We start from the raw sequence: 19546 nt of genomic DNA, 5'->3' as shown, positions 1-19546 counted from the left end.
ATGTATAAGAAAGACATAGCTGAACTGGAGCGGGTGCAGAGAAGAGCGACCAAGGTTATTAGGGAACTAGGGGGTCTGCAATACCAAGACAGGTTATTACATTTGGGGTTATTTAGTTTGGAGAATCGAAGGCTTAGGGGTGATCTTATTACAATGTATAAATATATGCGGGGACAAGGGGGCATCCTCTACGTCTGGAGGAAAGAAGGTTTAAGCATACTCACAGACGCGGATTCTTTACTGTAAGAGCAGTGAGACTATGGAACTCTCTGCCATATGATGTTGTAATGAGTGATTCCCTACTAAAATTTAAGAATGGACTGGATGCCTTTCTTGAAAAGTATAATATTACAGGGTATATACACTAGTTTCCTTAATATTGCGTTGATCCAGGGAGCAAGTCTGATTGCCGTATGTGGAGTCAGGAAGGAATTTTTTTCCCCAATGTGAAGCTTACTTGTTGCCACATGGGTTTTTGGGTTTTTTTTGCCTTCCTCTGGATCAACATGTTAGGGCAAGTTAGGATAGGATATGGGTTGAACTAGATGGACTTAAAGTCTCCCTTCAACCTTAATAACTATGTTACTATGTTACTTGTGGACACTGGACACTTGGATTGTGTGAGGCCCACTGAATATCACAGTGCTATGTCACAGGCTCGATGGCACAGGTGTGAAAAAAGTGACTACAGGATAAGGGAGATTTTGAATTTCTGCAGACACTTGTGGACACTGGACACTTGGATTGTGTGAGGCCCACTGAATATCACAGCGCTATGTCACAGGCTCGATGGCACAGGTGTGAAAAAAGTGACTACAGGATAAGGGAGATTTTGAATTTCTGGGAGATTTTGAATTTCTGCAGACAATTGTGGACACTGGACACTTGGATTGTGTGAGGCCCACTGAATATCACAGCGCTATGTCACAGGCTCAATGGCACAGGTGTGAAAAAAGTGACTACAGGATAAGGGAGATTTTGAATTTCTGCAGACACTTGTGGACACTGGACACTTGGATTGTGTGAGGCCCACTGAATATCACAGTGCTATGTCACAGACTCGATGGCACAGGTGTGAAAAAAGTGACAACAGGATAAGGGAGATTTTGAATTTCTGGGAGATTTTGAATTTCTGCAGACACTGGACACTTTTGGATTGTGTGAGACCCACTGAATATCAGAGCGCTATGTCACAGGCTCGATGGCACAGGTGTGAAAAAAGTGAATTGTAGAATTGGGCAGAATAGGAATCTCCCTAGAGTGTAGGTCTGTAAGAACGGAACAAGTCCTCCACTTATCCTTCCACAGTGACACACAGATAGCTTCACTGTGGCTGTGATAACAGCCGTTACACGGTACTGTGTGAGGAGCGTACACCGCTGTATGGTGTGAATAAATGCACGCTCAGTACCTTAGCAGGACAAAAAAAAAATTGGGATTGCTTTTAAAAAAGCAGTTTGCAGAGCAGTGGGGAAACAGCAATGCAGCTGTCAGGAAGCCTTAGAAGGCAGCCTAACAACCAACACCGCTGATCCACCACAATATAGCCTCCCCTTGCACTGCACACACAGTGACTGGTGTGTTGCACAGGCAAAATCGCTAGCAGCAGAAGCAGTTTTTTTGTCTTCTTCCCTGCCTAACGCTCTCCCTACAGAATCAGCAACCTCTCCCTATGCTAAGATCGGCAGAAGTAAGATGGCGGTCAGCGTGCACGCCCTTTTATAACCCCTGTGACGCCCACCAAAGCAAGCCAATCACTTGCATGCCCTTCTGAAAGATGGTGGCGACCCCTGCCTATGTCATCACGTTGCCCACAGTGTCCGTGGATCCTGATTGGCTGAAAAAGAGCGCTAAACAAACTTTTGAAACGCGACTTTGGCGCTTAAGTTGCCGACCTCGTGGCCGACCTCATCCTAGAGTCGGGTTTCGTTTCATGAAACCCGACTTTGCCAAAAGTCGGCGACTTTTGAAATTGTTCGACCCGTTTCGCTCAACTCTACTTATGACTTATGTTTTGAAACTGTTAAACTATAAAGCGCTGCGGAATATGTTGGCGCTATATAAATAAAGATTATTATTATTTATTATTATACCAGGATAGGGGAGGTGAGAGGACCATGCATACCAGGATAGGGGAGGTGAGAGGACCATGCTTACCAAGATTGGGGGATGAGGGTTACCATGCATACCAGGATTGGGGGATGAGGGTTACCATACATACCAGGAAGGGGGGGAGAGGACCATGCATACCAGGATTGGGGGATGAGGGAGTACCATGCATACCAGGATAGGGGGTCATACATACCAGAATAGGGATGAGGGAGTACCATGCATACCAGGATTGGGGTATGAGGGGTACCATGCATACCAGGATTAGGGGAAGAGGGGTACCATGCATACCAGGATTAGGGGAAGAGGGGTACCATGCATACCAGGATTGGGGGAAGAGGGGTTCCATGCATTCCAGGATTGGGGGATGAAGGGTACCATGCATACCAGGATAGGAGGTGAGGGGACCATGCATACCAGGATGGGGGGTGAGAGGACCATGCATACCAGGATGGGGGGATGAGGGGTACCATGCATATCAGGATTGGTTGATGAGGGGTACCATGCATACCAGGATAGGGATGAGGGAGTATCATGCATACCAGGATTGGGGGATGAGGGGTACCATGCATACCAGGATAGGGGGGAGGGGACCAAGCATACCAGGATAGGGATGATGAAGTACCATGCATACCAGGATTGGGGGGTGAGAGGACCATGCATACCAGGATTGGGGGATGAAGGGTACCATGCATACCAGGAGAGGAGGTGAGGGGACCATGCATACCAGGATGGGGGGTGAGAGGACCATGCATACCAGGATTGGAGGATGAGGGGTACCATGCATACCAGGATTGGGGGATGAGGGGTACCATGCATACCAGGATAGGGGGTGAGGGGACCATACATACCAGGATAGGGATGAGGGAGTACCATGCAAACCAGGATTGGGGGATGAGGGGTACCATGCATACCAGGATAGGGGGGAGGGGACCATGCATACCAGGATAGGGATGAGGAAGTACCATGCATACCAGGATTGGGGGGTGAGAGGACCATGCATTCCAGGATTGGGGGATGAGGTGTACCATGCATACCAGGGGAAGAGAGGACTATGCATACCAGGACAGGGGGTGAGGGGACCATACATGCCAGGATTGGGTGATGAGGGGTACCATGCATACCCGGATTGGGGGATGATGGGTATCATGCATACCAGGATAGAGGGTGAGGGGACCATGCATACCAGGATTGGGGGATGAGGGGTACCATGCATACCAGGATTGGGGGATGAGGGGTACCCTACAAACCAGGATTGGGGGATGAGGGGTACCATGCATACCAGGATGGGGGGTCATACATACCAGGATAGGGATGAGGGAGTACCATGCATACCAGGATTGGGGGATGAGGGGTACCATGCATACCAGGATAGGGGGGGAGGGGACCATGCATACCAGGATTAGGGGAAGAGGGGTACCATGCATACCAGGATTAGGGGAAGAGGGGTACCATGCATACCAGGATTAGGGGATGAGGGGTACCATGCATACCAGGATTGGGGGATGAAGAGTACCATGCATACCAGGATTGGGGGATGAAGAGTACCATGCATACCAGGATTGGGGGATGAAGAGTATCATGCATACCAGGATAGGAGGTGAGGGGACTATGCATACCAGGATTAGGGGAAGAGGGGTACCATGCATACCAGGATTGGGGGATGAGGGGTACCATGCATACCAGGATTGGGGGATGAAGAGTACCATGCATACCAGGATAGGAGGTGAGGGGACCATACATACCAGGATAGGGATGAGGGAGTACCATGCATACCAGGAATGGGGGATGAGGGGTACCATGCATACCAGGATAGGGGGGAGGGGACCATGCATACCAGGATAGGGATGAGGGAGTACCATGCATACCAGGATTGGGGGGTGAGAGGACCATGCATACCAGGATTGGGGGATGAGGGGTACCATGCATACCAGGATTGGGGGAAGAGAGGACTATGCATACCAGGACAGGGGGTGAGGGGACCATACATGCCAGGATAGGGGGTGAGGGGGCCATGCATACCAGGATTTTGGGTGAGGGGACCATGCATACCAGGATAGGGGGTGAGGGGACCATGCATACCAGGATAGGGATGAGGGAGTACCATGCATACCAGGATTGGGGGGTGAGAGGACCATGTATACCAGGATTGGGGGATGAGGGGTACCATGCATACCAGGATTGGGGGATGAGAGGACTATGCATACCAGGACAGGGGGTGATGGGACCATACATGCCAGGATAGGGGGTGAGGGGGCCATGCATACCAGGATTGGGGGTGAGGGGACCATGCATACCAGGATAGGGGGGTGAGAGGACCATGCATACCAGGATAGGGATGAGGGAGTAACATGCATACCAGGATTGGGGGCGTGAGAGGACCATGCATACCAGGATTGGGGGATGAGGGGTACCATGCATACCAGGATAGGGGGTGAGGGGACCATACATACCAGGGTAGGGATGAGGGAGTACCATGCATACCAGGATTGAGGGATGAGGGGTACCATGCACACCAGGATGGGGGTGAGGGTACCATGCACACCAGGATAGGGATGAAGGAGTACCATACATACCAGGATTGGGGGATGAGAGGACTATGCATACCAGGATAGGGGGTGAGGGGACCATACATACCAGGATAGGGGGTGAGGGGGCCATGCATACCAGGATTGGGGGTGAGGGGACCATACATACCAGGATAGGGGGTGAGGGGGCCATGCATACCAGGATTGGGGGTGAGGGGACCATACATACCAGGATAGGGGGTGAGGGGGCCATGCATACCAGGATTGGGGGTGAGGGGACCATGCATACCATACCAGGATGAAGAATGGGTGCCTTGCATACCAGGATTGGGGGGGGGGGGTGAGGGTACCATGCATACAAGGATAGGAGGGTGGCAGCACATACCAGGATGGGAGACCATATACCAATTAAAATGCTTGCCACCTGGACGTAGAATGGGTTCTCAGCTAGAATATATATTTATATTGCACAGCAAGATTGAACAAAAGCCATTAGTTCAATTGCCGGCTTCGCAAATTTTACACACAAACCCTAATCTAATTATTAGTCAGGGACATATAAAAAAAAAATACATGAAATGAAATGGTTTACTGTATGTAAACCATGTGTCATTTCATGTTGGGATTTGTATTGATTTTACAGAAGCCGGCAATATTGAATTAGCGGCTTTTGTTCAATCTTACTATGTAATATATATATATATATATATATATATATATATATATATACACATACATACATTTCATATATAAGATACATAGTATATATATATATAATCTATATATATATATATATATCAGAGACATATACAATTAGAGTAGTATAGTGTTGCTGTCCATAAATAATAGGGGGACCCCACGACATTTTGTTCCTTGAAATAATCATGTATTAAATAAATACATATCCATTATTTAGAAGCAACATTAGAATAATTGTATTTGTCACTAACATGTGTATATATATGTATTATATATACATATATACTGTATACAGTATGTGTGTGTCACTGATGTGTGTGTGTGTATATATACATATATATATATATATGTGTATGTACTTCATGTGTATATACACTCACTGGCCACTTTATTAGGTACACCTGTCCAACTGTGTGTTAAGACTTAATTTCTAATCAGCCAATCACATGGCGGCAACTCAGTGCATTTAGGCATGTAGACATGGTCAAGACAATCTCCTGCAGTTCAAACCGAGCATCAGTATGGGGAAGAAAGGTGATTTGAGTGCCTTTGAACGTGGCATGATTGTTGGTGCCAGAAGGGCTGGTCTGAGAATTTCAGAAACTGCTGATCTACTGGGATTTTCACGCACAACCATCTCTAGGGTTTACAGAGAATGGTCCGAAAAAGAAAAAAAATCCAGTGAGCGGCAGTTCTGTGGCCGGAAATGCCATGTTGATGCCAGAGGTCAGAGGAGAATGGGCAGACTGGTTCGAGCTGATAGAAAGGCAACAGTGACTCAAATTGCCACCCGTTACAACCAAGGTAGGCAGAAGAGCATCTCTGAACGCACAGTGCGTCGAACTTTGATGCAGTTGGGCTACAGCAGCAGAAGACCACACTGGGTACCACTCCTCTCAGCTAAGAACAGGAAACTGAGGCTACAATTTGCACAAGCTCATCGAAATTGGACAGTAGAAGATTGGAAAAACGTTGCCTGGTCTGATGAGTCTCGATTTCTGCTGCGACATTCGGATGGTAGGGTCAGAATTTGGCGTAAACAACATGAAAGCATGGATCATCCTGCCTTGTATCAACGGTTCAGGCTGGTGGTGGTGGTGTCATGGTGTGGGGAATTTTTTCTGGGCACTCTTTGGGCCCCTTGGTACCAATTGAGCATCGTTGCAACGCCACAGCCTACCTGAGTATTGTTGCTGACCATGTCCATCCCTTTATGACCACAATGTACCCAACATCTGATGGCTACTTTCAGCAGGATAATGCGCCATGTCATAAAGCTCAAATCATCTCAGATTGGTTTCTTGAACATGACAATGAGTTCACTGTACTCAAATGGCCTCCTCAGTCACCAGATCTCAATCCAATAGAGCATCTTTGGGATGTGGTGGAACGGGAGATTCGCATCAGGGATGTGCAGCCGACAAATCTGCGCCAACTGTGTGATGCCATCATGTCAATATGGTCCAAAATCTCTGAGGAATGCTTCCAGCACCTTGTTGAATCTCTGCCACGAAGAATTGAGGCAGTTCTGAAGGCAAAAGGGGGTCCAACCCCTTACTAGCATGGTGTACCTAATAAAGTGGCCAGTGAGTGTATGTACATATAAAAAACTAAATTTAATAAAATGGTTTACTGTATGTAAACCATGTCTCACATCCTGTCGGATTTTGCAATTATTTTACAAAAGCCGACAAATGAATTAACGGCTATTCTGCTATCTTTCTCATATATATATATATATATATATATATATATATATATACACACACAGTGCATATATATATGTACTAATATGTACTAGCTGAAGAGCCCGGCGTTGCCTGGGCATAGTAACCAACTGTGATTATTTATAACAAATTATAATGATTACACTGCACATAAAAACCATGCATCTAATCCTATCCTGTGTGATACTGACTGCTGAGCCGTGTATCTATTCCTATCCTGTGTGATACTGTCTGCTGAGCCGTGCATCTAATCCTATCCTGTGTGATACTGTCTGCTGAGCCGTGTATCTATTCCTATCCTGTGTGATACTGACTGCTGAGCCGTGTATCTAATCCTATCCTGTGTGATACTGACTGCTGAGCCGTGCATCTAATCCTATCCTGTGTGATACTGTCTGCTGAGCTGTGTATCTATTCCTATCCTGTGTGATACTGTCTGCTGAGCTGTGTATCTAATCCTATCCTGTGTGATACTGACTGCTGAGCCGTGTATCTAATCCTATCCTGTGTGATACTGACTGCTGAGCCGTGTATCTAATCCTATCCTGTGTGATACTGGGCTGTGTATCTAATCCTATCCTGTGTGATACTGTCTGCTGAGCCGTGTATTTATTCCTATCCTGTGTGATACTGACTGCTGAGCCATAGATCTAATCCTCTCCTGTGTGATACAGAGCTGTGTATCTAATCCTATTCTGTGTTATACTGCCGGCTGAGCTGTGTATCTAATCCTGTCCTGTGTTACTGACTGCTGAGCCGTGTATCTAATCTTATCCTGTGTTACTGACTGCTGAGCCGTGTATCTAATCCTATTCTGTGTTATACTGTCTGCTGAGCTGTGTATCTAATACTATTCTGTGTGATACTGTGTGCTGAGCTGCGTATCTAATCCTATCCTGTGTGATACTGTCCTGCTGAGCCGTGAAAAGAGAGAAGAGCCAGCACTGCCAGTGGTCAGAACGCATAACATGAGGTGCATATGCACATATCTTACTGCATTCAAAATGAGACATTTAGCAAAATATTGATCAATATATTGATACTGACTGCTGAGCTGTGTATCTATTCCTATCCTGTGTGATACTGACTGCTGAGCAGTGTATCTAACCCTATCCTGTGTGATACTGTCTGCTGAGCCGTGCATCTAATCCTATCCTGTGTGATACTGTCTGCTGAGCCGTGTATCTATTCCTATCCTGTGTGATACTGACTGCTGAGCCGTGTATCTAATCCTATCCTGTGTGATACTGACTGCTGAGCCGTGCATCTAATCCTATCCTGTGTGATACTGACTGCTGAGCTGTGTATCTATTCCTATCCTGTGTGATACTGACTGCTGAGCTGTGCATCTAATCCTCTCCTGTGTGATACAGAGCTGTGTATCTAATCCTATTCTGTGTTATACTGCCGGCTGAGCTGTGTATCTAATCCTATCCTGCGTTACTGACTGCTGAGCCGTGTATCTAATCTTATCCTGTGTTACTGACTGCTGAGCCGTGTATCTAATCCTATTCTGTGTTATACTGTCTGCTGAGCTGTGTATCTAATACTATTCTGTGTGATACTGTGTGCTGAGCTGCGTATCTAATCCTATCCTGTGTGATACTGTCTGCTGAGCCGTGAAAAGAGAGAAGAGCCAGCACTGCCAGTGGTCAGAACGCATAACATGAGGTGCATATGCACATATCTTACTGCATTCAAAATGAGACATTTAGCAAAATATTGATCAATATATTGATACTGACTGCTGAGCTGTGTATCTATTCCTATCCTGTGTGATACTGACTGCTGAGCAGTGTATCTAACCCTATCCTGTGTGATACTGTCTGCTGAGCCGTGCATCTAATCCTATCCTGTGTGATACTGTCTGCTGAGCCGTGCATCTAATCCTATCCTGTGTGATACTGTCTGCTGAGCCGTGTATCTATTCCTATCCTGTGTGATACTGACTGCTGAGCCGTGTATCTAATCCTATCCTGTGTGATACTGACTGCTGAGCCGTGCATCTAATCCTATCCTGTGTGATACTGACTGCTGAGCTGTGTATCTATTCCTATCCTGTGTGATACTGACTGCTGAGCTGTGCATCTAATCCTCTCCTGTGTGATACAGAGCTGTGTATCTAATCCTATTCTGTGTTATACTGCCGGCTGAGCTGTGTATCTAATCCTATCCTGTGTTACTGACTGCTGAGCCGTGTATCTAATCTTATCCTGTGTTACTGATTGCTGAGCCGTGTATCTAATCCTATTCTGTGTTATACTGTCTGCTGAGCTGTGTATCTAATACTATTCTGTGTGATACTGTGTGCTGAGCTGCGTATCTAATCCTATCCTGTGTGATACTGTCTGCTGAGCCGTGAAAAGAGAGAAGAGCCAGCACTGCCAGTGGTCAGAACGCATAACATGAGGTGCATATGCACATATCTTACTGCATTCAAAATGAGACATTAAGCAAAATATTGATCAATATATTGAGCCACGCCAAGGCAATCTCATATGGGGGGTCCTACTCTACATTTTTATTTATTCACTGTGCCATTGCGGCCTCCTAAATGTTTTAAAAGCAAGACCATATCAAATGCAATCCATACCTGAAGCATGACTGCATCACTCCCGTGCAGCCAGATGGAGCAGGTGCAGATGAAGGCCAACCAGGTCTGAACACAGACATCTCAGGTTTGACCTCCACACATTGCCCAACCAGCAAACACAGATGAAGGGCAATGCAGGCTCAGACATGGATGCAAAAATAAATAAAGCCTGGGGCAGGGCGGGGCTGCCGTGAGTGTGCACAGCAGCCTAGATCAATCACAACAAACACAGAAAAGATGGCGAACATGACCCAGCGTGCACGGCAACAGTGATGGTCAGCCACAAAACCAATTTGCAATGAAAAGAGAGAAGAGCCAGCACTGCCAGTGGTCAGAACGCATAACATGAGGTGCATATGCACATATCTTACTGCATTCAAAATGAGACATTTAGCAATATATTGATACTGACTGCTGAGCTGTGTATCTATTCCTATCCTGTGTGATACTGACTGCTGAGCAGTGTATCTAATCCTATCCTGTGTGATACTGTCTGCTGAGCTGTGTATCTATTCCTATCCTGTGTGATACTGACTGCTGAGCTGTGTATCTATTCCTATCCTGTGTGATACTGACTGCTGAGCAGTGCATCTAATACTATCCTGTGTGATACTGACTGTTGAGCTGTGTATCTATTCCTATCCTGTGTGATGCTGACTGCTGAGCTGTGTATCTATTGCTATCCTGTGTGATACTGACTGCTGAGCAGTGTATCTAATCCTATCCTGTGTGATACTGTCTGCTGAGCCGTGTATCTATTCCTATCCTGTGTGATACTGACTGCTGAGCAGTGTATCTAATCCTATCCTGTGTGATACTGTCTGCTGAGCCGTGTATCTATTCCTATCCTGTGTGATACTGACTGCTGAGCTGTGTATCTAATCCTATCCTGTGTGATACAGCCTGCTGAGCCGTGTATCTAATCCTCTCCTGTGTGATACTGATTGCTGAGCCATGTGTCTAATCCTCTCCTGTGTGATACTGACTGCTGAGCTGTGTATCTAATCCTCTCTTGTGTGATACTGACTGCTGAGCCGTGTATCTAATCCTATCCTGTGTGATACTGGGCTCCCCTGCAGTCTGTGTCAGAGGGTAGTCTGTGTTGGCACGGTAGTAAATTGTGTTATTTCCAGCTTTACAGAAGGACGATAACACCATAGAAATGATAAGAATAATAGGCCTCAGTTACCACAACTGTCTACAAAAAAAACTGTTGCTGATAGCAACCAATCACAGCTCATTTCTCATCTTTTAAACATCTCTGGGACAGCGTGGCGAAGTTTTGAGTGGCGACTTTTGTGTTTTGACTTTTATGTGGCGAGGTTGGTGTGTGTGTGGTGAGGGTGGTATATGTGTTGAAGCACGTGGTAGTGTGTGGCGCATTTTGTGTGTGTTTATATCCCCGTGTGGTGAGTATCCCATGTCAGGGCCCCACCTTAGCAACTGTACAGTATATACTCTTTGGCGCCATCACTCTCATTCTTTAAGTCCCCCTTGTTCACATCTGGCAGCTGTCAATTTGCCTCCAACACTTTCCTTTCACTTTTTCCCCATTATGTAGATAGAGGCAAAATTGTTTAGTGAATTGGAACACGCGGGGTTAAAATTTTGCCTCACAACATAGCCTATGACGCTCTCGGGGTCCAGACGTGTGACTGTTAGTGATGGGCGAGTCCTAAATTACTCGGAATCGCTTGACTCTAGCGAGTCCGAGCCCGGGACTCGCTACTTGTTGCGAGTCTAGCGAGTCCAATGTTAATGAATGGGGAAGTGAGTCTTAGCGAGTAATGTGCGATTTACAAATTGCAGATGTGTCTCGGAAAGCGCTTGCATTGGCGATTTGTAAACCCCACTCGCAACAGTTTGTTTCTGCTGTGTCCGAGTCCAAATTCGCATTTGTTTGTCTTATTTAGCGCCGATGAGGCGAGGGAAGCGATTTTCTCTAGCACACACCATGCTTTGAGCAAACAGGAAATAATCCGAGTCAAGTTGACATACGCACACACACACAGAGCAATACAGAGCAATCATGGCCCGTGTCACTGTCAACACGCTGCAGTTGATTGATCTGGTGGAGGCTCGGCCCCTGCTTTGGCTCCCCACTGCCTATGGGCATAACATCCAGCGGACTACAGCCTGGAGGGAGATCGCTCAAGTGATGTTCCCTGCACTGCTACGGCCACGAACTCGTCCCTTTGCAACCTCTTTTTTGGGAAATTGTGGTTTTTGTGACATTGTTGACAAATGCACAGTCACCGAGATGGAGTTAGGTGGTGCTGTAGGCGTCACTTGCTGGCGGGGTAAGTGTGTGTGCTGACACCTAGCAGTGAAGCTGCACACTAGTCCCTGCACTGTGCACTGCACTGTAAGGCTTGATCCTCCCTGCCTACAGTCTACACAGTACTCCTCTGTCCTCCTGGTAGCTCTCAGAAGAGCTGTTTGGGTTTAATATAAGGAATCTTGAAGTTTCCCTACATAACTGACAATCCCTATGATCTGCTCAAGCATCTACCTCACCCTGCTCTATCTCAGATCTCTCAGGAATGTAGAGGAAATGGCGGTGGAAAAGGCTTATATACAGCCTCGCCTCTCATACATGACATAGGCATCACGATGGACAGAAGCCAATCATAGTCCTGCCACAACCAACATTACTGAATATGATTGGCTAACATGCTTGTCCATCTAAAAAAGTTTTCTGACCTAACACGCTAGGCTGTCTCGGAAGCTTTGTAGGAACATAACAGATTCTATATTTGCGAGTCCCGAATCCAGTATACAGGACTCGGGATTCGTAGACTCGCTCAGACTCGCTCAGACTCGCTGTTGACAGTGATGTGATATAGCGAGTCTAGCGAGTGAGAAAAAAAAACTCTGACAAAACTAGGATTGCCATTGACTTGCATTGGACTCGTTACTGTGCGAGTAATCACTGGGAGACTCGCCGAGTAACGAGTCCAGCGAGTCCCTTACTATTCGCCGAGTAACGAGTCCTAGCGAGTAGACTCGCCCATCCCTAGTGACTGTGCAAAATTTTGTGGCTGTAGCTACGACGGTGCAGATGACAATCCCGGACATAAACACATACATACATACACACCTACATTGAACTTTATATGATATATATATATATATATATATATATATATATAATGTGTGTGTGTTTTGAAGTTTTTTGTTTTTTTTTAAAACGATGTGTACAGTGTTAGTTTACAATGCTATTTTAACATGAGTTTTTCCATGGAGAGAACTGCTCTATGTAAAACCTCATGTTAAAATCGCATTGCATACGGATGTCATACACATGTAATTTTGAAAAATCACACTGAAATCACATGACACTCGCATGACAATTGCATAGAATCGGTCCGTTTTTTTCATCCAGAAAACGGACCGTTTTTTTTCTCGCAAATGAGGATGAGCCCTAACACTTAGTTTTTCTTGAGGAGGTTTATCAGGGAACTAAACACTTGATGTTGGGCTCTCACACACATTGCAACAATTTGCCAGTGATCTCAGCACCAAGAAACTGTGTTAGATTATAACCTATCTCTACCACTTGAGAAAGAGGTCCTAGAGCGCTGAAACGCGTCGTGATTTAGATATGATTTACATAAACAAGATTTTTCCAACTATTATTCTGGACGTCACCCATCTTCTGCAACCAAGACTGCCCACTACATTGGAGAAGAGCTCGCAATCCAAGTGATATAATCTGTCAGATTGATTATAATCTTATCACTCTTTTGCAGACAAGGGTTGTACAATAGGCAAGTCATTTTCTTCAGTGTTTGAGTGTAGTAAATTACATAAGCTATTAGTATTGATCAAATCTTTTGAAAATTGAATTAATTCCATTCAACAAATTTTTCTCCAATATTGGATTTGTGGTGAACTGCAATACTGCAAAGCTTCTAGTGACGATAAAAAGATGTATGCTACACTCTGTGGTCTCCTAAGACTGTTTCAAACCCCTTTCAAGCTCTTAGACACAAGCACAGCCTTAGTATAATCAAATTGAACTCACAAATGGTAATCCGGTAGTAAACAACAACTACTTAATAACTCGACTCACTGGAAGACTTTTCTGCTTTTAAAATAAAAAATCGGTCCAAAAATTATCCCTTTTAGTCATTTGAGATTATGTAGAACATCCTCTGCAGAACACTAGCTCAAACAGATCACTATCGCTGCCAGAGGTAACATCATCTTGCATCTGCTTCCTTCCCACCAATGTTATCATGGAAAAGATTCATGGATAATACCTACGCTGCTGTAAAAAAATCCGATTCAAACAATTCAGAGATAAAAGATAACGGTTTATTCACTTCAACGCGTTTCGAAACCCTTGGACTTCTCCTTCAGGAGATGATATCAGAGTGAATAAACCAACATCTTTTATCTCTGAATTGTTTGAATCGGATTTTTCACAGCAGCGCAGGTATTATCCACAAATCTTTTCCATGATAACACTACGTTTGTGGTCACCAGCTTGACCAGTGGAGCTGCAGCAGCTGTCTACTCTGATGAGTTTGCATACGCTAACCCAAAGACATATATGGTGAGTGCAACCTGATTATTTGCTATAGTTTATCCATCAGATAAAACCCTATCTAATACAATTGCCATAGCTAAAGACGTCAATTGTGACCTGTATTTGGTAGCACTGGTGCCTGTACAGGAACTGTCAATGGTGTTTCTACTGCTGATTGCGGCTTCCATTTAGCTGTGGTATGTTTTTTTTCTTTCTTTTACACTAACCCATTTATTGCCATTGTCACTTTTTCTTTTACCATACATTTTGTATAACACCATGATTAAACTTTAGTCAGTCTTTTTAACCCAATTATTCAACCCTTGCCAAAAAGAGTATAAGGCAAAATGCCATGTAGGTAGACATACAAAAAACAAAATGTCGCAGTGGGCAGTATAGCTATGTCATGTACGGTTATCAAATTAGACTAGTAAAACAGGTAAAAATTTTTACAATTTAACTTCCTTCCCAAAAATGACATAATATGAAATACTTGGTAGGTATGCGCAAGGAAAACATCAAATCATGTTGTATTGCGTAATGTGTATAGTGTTGTGAGTCTTTTGTAAATATTATAAATATTGTAATGTGCCCTGTGAAGTGTAATATATAATGTAGGATGTGACAATGTAAGGTATTATAATGTACACTGTATAAGATAGGATGTAGATAGGTGTGGTTAGTGACATTAAGCTTAATGTTGGGACTAGCCCATAGTGGGAGGAGCTTAGTGTTAAGGAAAGAGACCATTTCCTGTAGTTACTTGGAGTAGTAGTTCAAGTGCGAATAGGAGGTGCAGAGTGAACAAAGTTGCCTTAAAGATGAAACAGAGTGAGAGGAGACTAAGAGCAAGGGAATAGCGAGAACCTGAAATGACCTACGAGATGAGAGTGGCCTTCCAGAAAGGGATCCTGGAATAGGACGATGTGTCACGAGAAACCCCGAGCTCGCAAACATCAAAGGTAATGTACCTAAACAGGACTGAGTTTGTGGGACTAGGAGGAGTCCCAAGCTGTAGATCCATGGTGCCAGTAATGGAAGAAATAGGACACGGAACCGCTGAGACAGTAGCAAGACTTGCTGGTCATTATTGTGGCATAGAAGCTGGGTTGTGACAAAGTAGGGCAAAACAGTGTGCCTCAACGGCCCTAAAGTGGACTGCAGAGGAAGGATACTACGTGAGTGAAAATGCTTTGTACTGCCAAGGAAACGTGCATAAGACTTTCTATCTGCTAAGACTTTGTTTTAGAATGGGAGTCTCTTATTGATCTGCAGAATCCATGGTGCTGGGCAGCCAACACCACCAGCTACTGGTGGCCTTCGTGGGCGTAAGGCCTTCATAACCCGTGCCGTGCTTCATAAACATCCAAAAAAAAACGGCAACTGTAATAGGGAAATGTATTGGTGTGACATGCACACATGTAAAATTTGACTAGTAAAATGAATGCGTTAAAAATTAAGAAAAAATATGTAATTCAAATGCAGCAGGACAAATGTCAGCTACACCATATTGCTGACCATTCACACTTGCACTGCTACAAGCAGCACATCCCCCGGTCTCACTATCATTTGCATTTCTGTATTATTCGCAGATTACTACACACATCTTCTTCACTGCTGCAGCTATACAGATAACTGTAGTATTTGGTTAATGTTTTAAGGTTTTCTCTTATAATCTCAATTGCAGATATATGAACTCTGATGTCCTCTCACTCTCCTAAAATCATCCTTAATGGCTACTGCATTTCCTGCATCAGCTTTTATACAGGCTATTACAGTCTGTTCTGATTAGCTGCAGTATACCACGTGATGTGGTATCCACAAAGCATTAAGGGGAAGCCTGTGTGGTCCCACCTGAATTCTAGTAAACCTTATGTGAGTGATGAAATCTTCTGCAATGTTTAAAAGGGTGGCGCCATTTTTTGGCGATTCATGCAAATCAAGTCGTAAATAGTTTGAATTAGCTGGGACCTGCACATTTTATAAAGTTTGGCACAAACTTGATTCGTACCTCTAGAAGCTATTTGTTCTGCATTTACTTGTACATTCATTAGGGCTCTTAAAATTCTCAGCATGGCCTGTTAGTGCTTTTTGAATATTCTTTATTGACCCATTACAAATATTTTGCTTAAACCAGTGCCGGTTCTGGTACTTTACAATGTTTAATCACTGTTATTGATTCCTTACTGTGCATTTTTTGCTATGTACAGTATATGTCTTAATAACAAGGGTAGTAATTTTGTCCATAGTTATATGGTGCTCCTCCCCAGGCTCAAGCAGGTCCTTGCTGTGAACAAACATAGACTTTCAATAATAATATTATCAGTGTAGAAAACAGCAATTTTGAATGATGGGTGCAATTAATCATCTTGAGTTCTTCACCAGGAAAATCTGTCCATCACACTCATGGATTCTATGTCGGTAGCTGCGGCCACGGGGTGCTGTCCTGCACAGGAACGCTTTGTTCTCACCAGAAATGCTAAGTGTTAATATTTGCCTTCACGAAAAATATAACATTTTTAGCAATTAAACATGAACTCTCCGGGAAGACGAGAAGAACGCTGAATAGACTGATCATCCAGCACACAGCAGACTAATGCATGCTTCAAGGTTTGCGACATTTCCAGCGTTACATTATACAAAGAACAAAAGAGAAATGCAATATATCTACATATGGGAACTCCACAAAAGGTACAAAAGGTACATTTTATTTATACATCAATACGTGACACATACACAAAACAGCAAAAAACAGATTAAAATATGCAAAAAATTGCAATCATCTCAAATCATGAAATAATGATATGATGATGCTCCCACAGCAGAAAACCCCCACATAGCAATAGTGACATTGGGTAAATATCAAACAAGCCACCTCAACATATTGAATATCACAAGCAATGTATGTAAAATAGTGTAGTCATACATAGACCAAAAGGTCTGTGCATGTGAGGTGTAAAAAGCCGCTATTCACAGCACCATATGAGCCAAAAAAGAATTAACGGCAAAAAAAAAAGCCCACACAATTGTTCAATACCTGACCCAAAAAAGGAAAGCTTATAGACCCTGTAGATGCATAGGGACCAGACGATATTCAGCATAAAGATATATAATGCCAGAAAATGCTGGAAGCAGCTGGTGGGGTAAGGGAGTGGGGGGAGCAAGGCCCCACGAGTATCACCACACGCTGTGTGGCTTCTTCAGGGGGGGATAAAGCGCTGTAAGAATGTATGTGCCACATATATATATATATATATATATATATATATATATACATATATTTATATATATATAGTGCAGTCACACATGATACATAATTACCAAAATCAAAGACTGATACTAACCCATGAGGCAGATAGACGCTGCATGGCCGCGGCCATCTTGTCAGCGTTACTCACAGAACAATAAAGCTCGTTGAAAATCAATGATATCACCGGGCAAGATAAACGCCTGCGCAATCCAAACAGGGGAGACAAACAGAACGCATGCGTCCAAAGTATGCCAGACATAGTATGGTGAATGGTATCACCGAGCATGAGCAATGCCTGCTCAATGAAAGCAAATAAACAAACACCGCATGTATAGCCAGGGTATATCAGGCATGGTGTCGTCATTGCTAACTTGATCAAATGTTTAAGCAGCAAATACGGTATAATGGCGCTATCAAATAAAAGGCGCCCGCACAATAAAGGCACCTGAAATAGGTGCAAACATTCAAGATGTAATATATTGAGTAATGTGAAATATAATATGAAGCAAAGGAGCTAAATGTGACATGAGTCAACCTATTACCATGATAAAGCGCAACTGAGATATTATGAAACTCCTATAATGCCACCAGCGCCGCATACAAAGAAGGCGCCTATCTGGAAAAAAAGCAAAAATAGGCTGAACGCATATGTAATCACGTGAAATGTGTGTAAAATCCAAAAACATATATACTGGGTTAGCCCGTTGGTCCCCCATTCTAATCCCAACCCAGCTACACACTGCTTAGGACAAGACGTCAGGCAGGAGCGCTCATGCACAGCCTATAAGAGCTGCTGGCATGAAAAGACATAGTCAAAAAAGACATGTTTGGAAATAATACCCATAAGCATACTATCCTTAACAAGGCATATGTTGTAAGGTGAGGATACATAGCCATAGATGGAATATAAGATAGGCATGTTTAAAATGCTACGCTGTTGTTGAGCACCTAGCACATAAGGTATAGGGATAGTGTTTATAATGCCACCAGCGCCGCATACAAAGAAGAGGCCTATCTAGAAAAAACAAAAATAGGCTGAACGCATATGTAATCGCGTGAAAGGTGTATAAAATCCAAAAACATATATACTGGGTTCGCCCGTTGGTCCCCCATTCTAATCCCAACCCAGCTACACACTGCTTAGCAAATGACATTGGGCAGGAGCGCTCATGCACAGCCTATAAGAGCTGCTGGCATGAAACGTCATAGTCAAAAAAGACATGTTTGGAAATAATACCCATAAGCATACTATCCTTAACAAGGCATATGTTGTAAGGTGAGGATACATAGCCATAGATGGAATATAAGATAGGCATGTTTAAAATGCTACGCTGTTGTTGAGCACCTAGCACATAAGGTATAGGGATAGTGTTTATAATGCCACCAGCGCCGCATACAAAGAAGAGGCCTATCTAGAAAAAACAAAAATAGGCTGAACGCATATATAATCGCGTGAAAGGTGTATAAAATCCGAAAGATATACTGGATTTGCCAGCTGGGCTCCCATTCTAATCCCAATCCAGCTACACACTGCTTAGCAAATGACATTGGGCAGGAGCGCTCATGCACAGCCTATAAGAGCTGCTGGCATGAAAAGTCATAGTCAAAAAAGACATATTTGGAAATAATACCCATAAGCATACTATCCTTAACAAGGCATATGTTGTAAGGTGAGGATACATAGCCATAGATGGAATATAAGATAGGCATGTTTAAAATGCTACACTGTTGTTGGACACCTTACACATAAGGTATAGGGATAGTGTCTATACATTAGAAATATAAATTTAGGACTTGATGCAGGTACAATAAGGGAAAGCGGACCAAAAACCCCCAATGACAGTTACTGAATAGGCTGCCAGCTCGAAAATAAGATGTTGCAGAACTTTTCAATATGAAGCACTTTTGTATAAAAATACAAAAGGCTAACAATAAATCCAAACCTGAAACGGTAAATGAAATCATCTGTCATATGCAAAATGAAGCTTTACAAGACAGAAATTCTATGGCGCAAAAGGATACACTCCATTTTATTTTGAATAATGCAACAATCAAAAAACATGGTGCAGTGAATAGTCAAACAAAAACGTATGTTGCTGTATTAAA

General features: G+C 43.8%; 1 long non-coding RNA gene across 1 annotated transcript in view; it reads right to left on the bottom strand.

The window, feature by feature from the left end:
• Positions 1–9774, bottom strand: part of LOC141070399 (uncharacterized) — a 136658-nt gene extending 126884 nt beyond the window's left edge. The window contains exon 1 of the long non-coding RNA XR_012226657.1: positions 9657–9774. This is a non-coding gene — a long non-coding RNA (uncharacterized lncRNA). The remainder of the gene's footprint in view (positions 1–9656) is intronic.
• Positions 9775–19546: the final 9772 nt, after the last annotated feature.

Source organism: Dendrobates tinctorius, unplaced genomic scaffold (genome assembly GCF_039654945.1).
Source record: "Dendrobates tinctorius isolate UK_male_01 unplaced genomic scaffold, ASM3965494v1 ptg000014l, whole genome shotgun sequence".
Lineage (NCBI taxonomy): Eukaryota > Metazoa > Chordata > Amphibia > Anura > Dendrobatidae > Dendrobates > Dendrobates tinctorius.
The sequence above is the reverse complement of the archived record's forward strand: the minus strand, read 5'-3'. Positions and strand labels throughout refer to the sequence as shown.